The sequence below is a fragment of the Cryptotermes secundus genome, unplaced genomic scaffold (genome assembly GCF_002891405.2).
Source record: "Cryptotermes secundus unplaced genomic scaffold, Csec_1.0 scaffold1025, whole genome shotgun sequence".
Classification (NCBI taxonomy): domain Eukaryota; kingdom Metazoa; phylum Arthropoda; class Insecta; order Blattodea; family Kalotermitidae; genus Cryptotermes; species Cryptotermes secundus.
The window spans coordinates 1,170,128-1,179,325 of NW_019730118.1; the positions used below are offsets into that span (position 1 = coordinate 1,170,128).

Here is a 9,198-nt window from a genome sequence, read left to right on the forward strand (position 1 = left end):
TCCAAACACTTTATTGACTGACTGGTCAACCAGATAAATTGAACAACCAACTACGTAACTAAATATCTAACAGAAGTAACGAAAGAAGAACCAATTAGTCAAATAAGGTAAAAGGTAATGATATCCCTTTAACAGGCCGTGAAGACCCATAAAGTTGTAAGACAGGCATGTCAAACTCAGCTTGTACAGAGGGCCACCTCAGCCCTATAAATAATAGTCCAGGGCCGCACTTCAAAATAGAAATATACGTACATTAGATTTGGATACAAGGAAATTTAATTCTATTTATTATTTAGGAATAATTTCAATATAATTACCTAAAGTCACATATCTTACAGTTTTAAAAAGCAAGAGAATGCCATTTTTGACAAGTATCAAACACCTTTTCAATATGTAAAAGAGAGATTACACAAGACGTTATGTTAGAAATAGCAAAACACTGAATTTCCTGCAGCCTGCTGATTTATGTCTGCGTGAGACTTCTTGTCTTCTGGTCTGCTGGAAAATTGTCTTTACAAAAAATATTTCTACTAAAATTTTAATATTGATTTTCATATCAATTAGCTCTAAAAGTTGAGGGGCCGCACTTTGTGGCTATGGGGGCCGCATGTTTGACACGGCTGTTGTAAGATGTCGAGACTCCCACATTTTCTCTGTATGATCGGCTCACAGATGGCGGTAAAGTTGTTACTTTACCCCACCCCCCACCCCCGGAAAATTCCTGGCACTCATTTCTGTTGGAGGCTGAGTCGACTCCAGGACCATAGTGCGGCTGGAAGGATTATATAAATTGAAAAAAATCCACCTCAACGGGAGTCGAACCCGCGACCTTCCAGCTTGTAGCATAGTGCCTGAACCAACTACGCTACCGCGTGAATTAGTCAAACACCTAATTAATATTTAGAATGTGACAATGCAGTCTCTTTACGTTGTTACGGCGATCCAGAGAATCATATTGCTGCCATCTTCAGGGGGTGGATGTGTCTTCGGAACTTTGGTAAAATTACAGAATACCACAATCTAAGTTCACACCGGCAGATAACTCAGGTAGTTATTCTCCGGCTTCCCACAGCGGCGGCTGGCGTTCGATCCCAGGTCAGGTAATGTGGGATTTGCGGTGGACAAAGTGACACTGGGGAAGTTTTGCCTCGGTTTCCGCTGTCAATTCTCATTCGAGCAAATACTCCATAATCATTTACATATGGGGATGCTACAATAAGCCAATTAGTGGCCGAAGTACCGAGATGACTCATTCAAACCCCACCCCACGTTATAAAAACAAATGAAACTAAATAGCCAAGTAATCATACTGCGAACAGGCGGGAAACCAGTTATGAAAATCGGTGATGTAAGTATAAGGATCAGTCACGAATTCAAGACCAAAAAGTGCATGAGGATTTAGAAACAACAAATGAACGTAGCCAAGTGTTGCGCAAAAACTAGCAGACCTTGCCGGGCGCCAGCCATTGTGCACCCAAGTGTGGCATGGCAAGAACGGACCACGCGTCGGTGTATACGAATAGAGGTCGTCTTAAACACGTTTCAGTTGTCGGCTTTGCAAATGCTGCTACCTACCGTCAGAGCAGCGATTTACGATGGTTCAATTCCGAGCTTAAGATTCACAGAATTCTTACGTGCTGCTTACGCGAAACAGGACAAAGGGTAAAGAAATTTATTTTCTTCATTCATTTAAAAATTAGAAATTCATCGCTCTGAAACCAGTGTATCAGTTTAAGAGACATCTTGTGTTTGAACTGTTTGCTGAGACGGGAAAAGAGAACGTCTCCATTCTATGTTCATTAGCTTTGTCAGAAATAAACTTGTGTAGCCTGCAAAGCCTAAATACATGTAATTCTGCCTGCAATGAACGAGACGATGAGTTTCAGTTACGATTTGCTGGACACAAATACATCATGCCGAAATACTCGTGTACGAATATGAATCCTTTGCTTCTTTACCAGTCAACAATCGAAAATTTTGTTTATTTATAAATGGTTACTAAAAGGACATACTTACAGTTTATTTGTACTTATATCATTATTTCTAAACGTGTGAGGGGGGGGAGGCTGACCGCCTCTGTGGTCTAGTGGTCAGAGTTCCTGGATACAGATCCAGAGGTCCTGGGTTCGATTTCCGGTGCTACCAGATTTTCTGAGAAGTAGTGGGTCTGGAACGGGGTCCACTCAGCATCGTGAGGATAATTGAGGAACTATTTCAAGGAAATGGCGGCTCCGGTCTATAAAACCGAGATTAACGGCCGTGGGGATTCGTTGCGTTGACCACGTGACACCCTCTGTCCGCTAAAGTTGGCACTAACTTCGCCGACAAGCGACGGTCGGTATAGTTCGCTTGCGGACTACAGGCCACGGAGTCTTTATGAGGGTTCGTTTAAATACGAAAGTTGCCAGACCGGACTCTTGCTGCTCAGCCTGTACTTCATTACGTCACAAAATCACATGCTCATTATGGGACATTACGTTCACAAATATGAGGAACATAAAGTTAACTATCTCGTGGTATTCTTATCATATCGATTGAAGCATATGAAGGAACGTAGACGTCTTAATATCTTGCCGGAATCTCCTGTTCGTTTTCTGCCCAAAACTGTGACAGATCGACCGTAACTATCTTTCTAGGCAGCAGACATTGGGCCTATTTTTTTATTGCTAGTGGGGTGGGACTAAGTCCCTTGTACTGCGGCCACTTCTGGCCTATTGTACCAGCCCCAGATGATAGGTGAGGGTGATTGTGGAGCAGTTGGTGGAATGAAGATTGGCAGGGGAAACCGAAGCATTCGGAGAAAACCTGCCCCAACGCTACTTTGTCCACCACAAATCCCACTTGACCAAACCCGGGATTGAACCCGGGCAGCCGCGGTGGGAAGCCAGCGACTAACCGCTTGAGCTATGGCGCGGCCCTAGACGACTTAAATAGTAGTATGCAGAGCTGAGCAGAAACACATACGTAACGCTTAAATGGGGGTAATAAAATGCGAATGAGTAGGCAGTTATAGGATATCTGTCACGGCGTAGCGCAGAATTGACCTGAAAATAGCTTAGATCCATTTCTAAAACTTACTTACTTAATCCGTTCCTCTTATAAGAAGTATAAATACCGTTACAGTGTCGAGGTTGTTTTTTTTTTTTTATTTTGATCATTTTACAGACAGTAGAATACCTTGGATGAGTGATCAGCTCGTTGCAAGGCTTCTGCCTAACCACAGAATAGAAACATACAAATATCGAGCATCCATGCCTTGTGTGGAATTCGAACCCACGACACGGCTTCCGAGCGAGCGAAGACAGTACATACCTTAGAACGTTGGGCTACCGTGACCGGCCATTTCTAAAACAATGACCAATATATGCTTTGCTTCACATCATTCGTACTAGACTTTCTAACGGTGATAAAACACAATCATTTGTATGCTTGTACCTCTACGGTAGCAGAGTTTTAGACTGTCAGTTACATAAGTATTCGTCCACTTAAATTCGAGGATGTACTGATGCACTGAGGGGGCACGCAGTAGCGTAGTTTGTTGAGGCCGGAAGGTCGCGGGATCGAATCCCGATGAGGTCATTGGATTTTTTTAATTGATCTAATCCTTCCAGCAGCCCTAAGGCCCTGGGGTCGACTCGGCCTCTGACAGAAATGAGTACCAGGAATATTCTTGGAATGTTCTTGGGGGTAAAGGGCGGCCGGCGCGTAGGGCTGACAACCTTACCGCCATCTACGAGCCGATTGTCTATAAAATGTGGGAACCTCAACATCTCACAACCCTATGGGCCTCCACGGCCTGTTACAGGGATACCTTGACTTACTTTTTTCACTTTACTGATGCACTGAACTGATCGATGAAAGAGATGAACAAACCACATGTTCTCACACTTCACATATTCTTGCATCAGTACCGTGGCTAATTTCGAACGTTTTGAAATGACAGTAACAACTCATGATTACATTCCAAAAGAAATTCAGAGTATCTTACTTCTAAAAATGCTTGCAATCATTCACGTAACCAACTTTTGCTTCGTGACCCCAGTTTACAAACGCAAATATTAAATTTTACCTGCTCTTTTACGGGACTATAACGAGAAGTGTTCGTATATACTTAAGCTTCTTCTTAACATAGCCACCGCCGGAATTGAGGCAGTTGTGTCGGTGAATAAGTTTTCACATGCCTGTGTGAATGAAGTCTGAAGCCTGAAGCTGAGCCATGTTTTGACACCTTCCATCAGCTCCTTATTACTGTTCAAGCGCTGTGATCGCAACCAGTTCTTCAGGTAGGTAAAAGTGTGGTAGTCGCTCGGAGCGAGATCAGGGTTGTAAGGAGGGTGGTCAAACAACTCCCAGTTGAAATTCTGCAAGCAGTGCTCGAGTGCGCGTAGCTGTATGCGGACGCACACTGTCATGGAGGAGCACTACCAGTATAACGCATATCAGCATTCCATGCCTTTTGTTCTGAAAGGCCATACGTAATTTTTTAACGTCTCCAAATACACGTCTAATGTTATTGTGGTCCAATGTTGCATGAATTCCACCATCAGCGTTCATTTTCTTTTCCAGAAAACAGTTGCTATCAGCTTTCTGGCAGACAACGTTTGTTTAAACTTTTCCGGCTTGTTTGGTGAACGTGTGTGCGTCCACGACATGTAGCAGAGTCATTCTCAAGAATGACTCTGCTCCATGGCTTTAGTTAGTCGGTTACTCAGTCACTTAGTTAAGCTGAAGGGCCGCGCCATAGCTCAAGCGGTTAGTCACTGGCTTCCCACCACGGCGGCCCGGGTTCGATCCCGGGTGTGGTCAAGTGGGATTTGTGGTGGACAAAGTGGCGTTCGGGCAGGTTTTCTCCGAGTACTTCGGTTTCCCCTGCCAATCTTCATTCCACCAATTGCTCCACAATCACCCTCACCTATCATCTGGGGCTGGTACAATAGGCCAGAAGTGGACTTAGTCCCACCCCACTAGCAATAAAAAAAATATTAAGCTGAACACTCAGAGGTTACTGCAGGAATAACTTGGATCTCCTAGGCTATGTAATGGCTGATGAATAATATTCATCTTCAAGGGTAAAATCGGGGTACAAAGCCCATAGTTACAGCGAAGTTCTCTATTTGCTTAATCATTACATCGTGAAGGCGTGCAGATGGTGCGGAGCGCAATGCATTCTGGACATTGCCACTAAATGCTCACTTCGTTCGTTTACTCCCGGAACGTAACCTTTTACCAGTTCTGTTAAATAACTAACCACTGCAAAACAAGTAGGCCCATGTAGGCGTAGTCTGCCAACGAACGAAATCTGTTGGATGGCCTTTACCTAGTGACAACTGCTGTTACTCTGCCGAGTTCCATGTGCCACAAAAGAAATTAAGAAATATTTAATGATTATAAACGAGGTATTTCATTCCTAGCATTTAAAGGTTAAGTTTGGTTCCAAAAATCTAAAATTAATATGTTTTCCTTACTCTGTTAAGTAAGAGATAGCAATACTGAAAATGTCTAGCGACTAAAACTAGAGCTTTAGCTTTTATAACTTAAAATTTTTGTGCTAACATTCTAGAAATTTTAAAAAGTTTTCATTTTGCTGATTATGTAGAACAACAGAACATCCAACAGGAACGCTAACGGACGAATGTTTCGCCCATAAAGAATTTATTGTCTTCATCTCGTACATAGAACACGAGACCGTAAATGTAACCAAAATCGTTTACAGTAACACAGTTTCTGAGTTCTATTCCTGTCCGAAAATACTGTTACTCTGTTAATTGTATCTTAATCCACATTTGAGTAATTCGATGCAGATCGCAAACCTGAAAATAAACAAACACCACCACGAGGCATACTTTAGCTGAAGATATTATTATTTTATAATTATTGTTATTATTCTTAATGGGGTGACATTGAGTCCACTCGTTACTGTGGCCAATACTGGCCTATCGTACCAGCCCCAGATGATAAATGATGGTGAATTTGGAGAAGTTGGTGGAATGAAGTTTGGCAGGGGAAACCGAAGTATTCGGAGAAAAACTGTCTCAGCGCTACATGACCAGACCCGAGCTCGAACTCGGGCCGCCGTGGTGGGAAGCCAGTAACTAATCACACGAGCTATGGCGCGACCTTTAGGTAAAGACAAGTTGCGTCTCATAATTTTGAAACCGGTATTGTACATGTAGCAGTCGTGGCCGAGTGGTTAAGGCGTCTGACTAGAAATCAGATTCTCTCTGGGAGCGTAGGTTCGAGTCCTACCGACTGCGAGTTTTTTTTTATTTCACATATACAATAGTAATTCCCACCAAATTCGAAACGTGTTAATAAAATAAAACTCTAAAAGAAATTCATTTTGTAGTCTTCTTGGCCATCACATCGTGTGGCAGCCTTCTAGAATTACACGGTATGCACCTACCAGACCACACGTCATTGAAGAATTCGCTCATCTGGATTATAATGACGCGTATTCCGCTGAAAGTCAGCTGATACTCCGGAGGAACGTATCACCTCCATCTTCAGGGTTTAAGCGTAAGCCAAGCATGAAACCAGCAAGTAGCATGTTAATTTTCAACACACTTCACGGCATTATATCCGAGAAGACAGAGGTATTCCAAACCATTAAAGTAAAAAAAAAAAAAAAACTAACCCTGTAACAGGCCGTGGAGTCCCATAGGGTTGTGAGACGTTGAGGGTCCCACATTAGCTAGACCAGCGCTTCTCAACCGCCGGGTCGCGGCCCAGTAGTGGGCCCTGGCATCAATTATACTGGGTCGCGAGAGGCTCTTCTGGAATTTGTCATTTTCATTTTCTAAGCATCTTCCATGAATAAATATTTTAGAGTGGAAATATTCTGAGGAGAATAATATTTGTGTCGAGAAGCTCAGACACAGAACACCTAAATCTGTGTAACAATTGTCAGTGACCAAGCCGCATATTTTTAAACATGGAAGTATTCATGAATGACCTGGAATTTTCAGACATCCAAATCTTTCAACATTCGGGAAAGGCAATACCGATGTTTATGACCAGTCATAAAAATTGCCTGCAAGCCGATTACAACAATGGGTGGCATAGCCGCTGTTCTCAGAACTGAGCGAAGTAACATCTGTGTTGCAAATGTCAGNACAATTGTCAGTGACCAAGCCGCATATTTTTAAACATGGAAGTATTCATGAATGACCTGGAATTTTCAGACATCCAAATCTTTCAACATTCGGGAAAGGCAATACCGATGTTTATGACCAGTCATAAAAATTGCCTGCAAGCCGATTACAACAATGGGTGGCATAGCCGCTGTTCTCAGAACTGAGCGAAGTAACATCTGTGTTGCAAATGTCAGTGACCAATCAGCAAGGCAGTATAAAGAAAATGTTTCCACTGAAATTGAAGATCAAGGCAGTCTGTATCCGATTCTCAAATCTCGTAATACTGAATACTGTTTCTTCGCAAGTTCGCATTGCAGTGTGTAAGTGCTCGTTTCGAAACCTGAGTGATTTAAATTTTAATATGAATAAGAGACAGGGGACTTTGTTTAATTTTGGTGTTAAGAAATCTCGTATTGAAGGTGTTTGTGACGCAACAAGTAGTGACTCATCCACCTCAAGCCTACACAGCGATCTCCAGGATGTACAAGATGAAGGGAAAACCACCAGCACACAGAAGAAAAAGTCTGCGTTCATTCGTAAGTACACGGACAGCTACTTAAAATTTGGTTTCATACAATGCCCTAACACTGACCAATTGCCACGACCCCAATGTGACATTTGTGCTATTGTTCTGGGAAATGAAGCTATGAAGCCATCGCGACTTACCCGACATCTCAACACAAGACATTCCGATCTAGTCAACAAACCCATTGAATTCTTCATGCGTAAAAGAGCTGCACTTAAAGTAGAAAAGAAAATTATTTACCAAGCTTCAACCACTGACACTTTACTTTTGACGTCATCCTATTTAATATCACTACAAACTGCTAAATGTAAAAAACCATATTCCATTGGGGAAGAACTCATTAAGCCTTCATTGATTGCTGCTTGTAATGAAGTATCAGACCGGTCTGCGGCAAGTAAAATGAAAGACATCCCATTGTCGAATGATACAGTTGGTAGGCGGATATCTGATGTGGCAGAAGATACAGAAACGCAAGTCATTGAAAAAATTAAAAAATTGAAATTGTTTGCATTACAACTGGACGAATCTACAGATATTCAGAACAGCAGCATTTTACTCACATATGTACGATATATTGACCATGATGAGAGTGACATGAAGGAAGACATTTTAAGTGTTTCTGAAATACCTACGCACACTACCAGCAGTGAAATTTTCAAAATTTTAATTGGTTTAATTGAAGAGACAGGTCTCGAACGGAAAAATTGCGTTGGAGTTTGCACTGACGGCGCTGCCTGTCTTACAGGTAGAAATTCAGGTTTGGTCACTAAAATTAAGGATATGGCAGGCAATAACTTAGTGTCAACGCATTGCTACATTCATAGGCAAAACCTGGCCTCCAAAAAAATGGCACCTAAGCTTAATGAAGTCCTGTCTCAATCTGTTAAGAGTATTAATTATATAAAAAACAGTGCTTTAAATACAAGACTGTTAAAAGCATTGTGCGATGAAATGGGCTCTGATCATCGAAATCTTCTTTTCCATTCGGAAGTTCGTTGGTTGTCTCGTGGTAAAGTTCTCAAGAGTTTATATGAACTCCGAAAGGAAGTCGAGCTCTTTCTAATTGATCAGAAAAGTAATCTGTCCCATTATTTCCAGGATAAGAAATGGGTAGCCAGGCTGGCGTATCTCAGCGACATATTTTCTTACATGAACGAGTTGAATTCAAAACTTCAAGGTCCAGATACAACAGTATTTAATGCGTGGAACAAGATCGAATCATTCAAAAAGAAACTCAAACTCTGGCTTAATATGACTGCAGAAGGAAACAATGAAATGTTTCAGTCGTACTCAGATTATATTATGGAAGCAGATGGTTTCTATTCACAGAATTCAGTTTCAGATATTATTGCAGCCCACTTGAAGATGTTGTCGTTTGAAAAATATTATCCCAATCGTGAGGATCCCCGGAGGCAAAATATGTGGATTGTGAACCCTTTTGTTGAACACAAAGAGACAGCCCTGTCCCATGAAGAAACCCTTAACTTATTGAATTATCATCGGACAAAGGACTGGAGAGTACTTTTAATACTACGAATA

At 41.9% G+C, this 9,198-nt stretch overlaps 1 non-coding gene across 1 annotated transcript; it reads left to right on the forward strand.

The window, feature by feature from the left end:
* The first annotated feature begins 6,172 nt into the window (after window positions 1-6,172).
* On the forward strand, window positions 6,173-6,254 carry Trnas-aga. The gene has a single exon. It is a non-coding gene; the product is annotated as a tRNA-Ser (tRNA).
* Window positions 6,255-9,198: the final 2,944 nt, after the last annotated feature.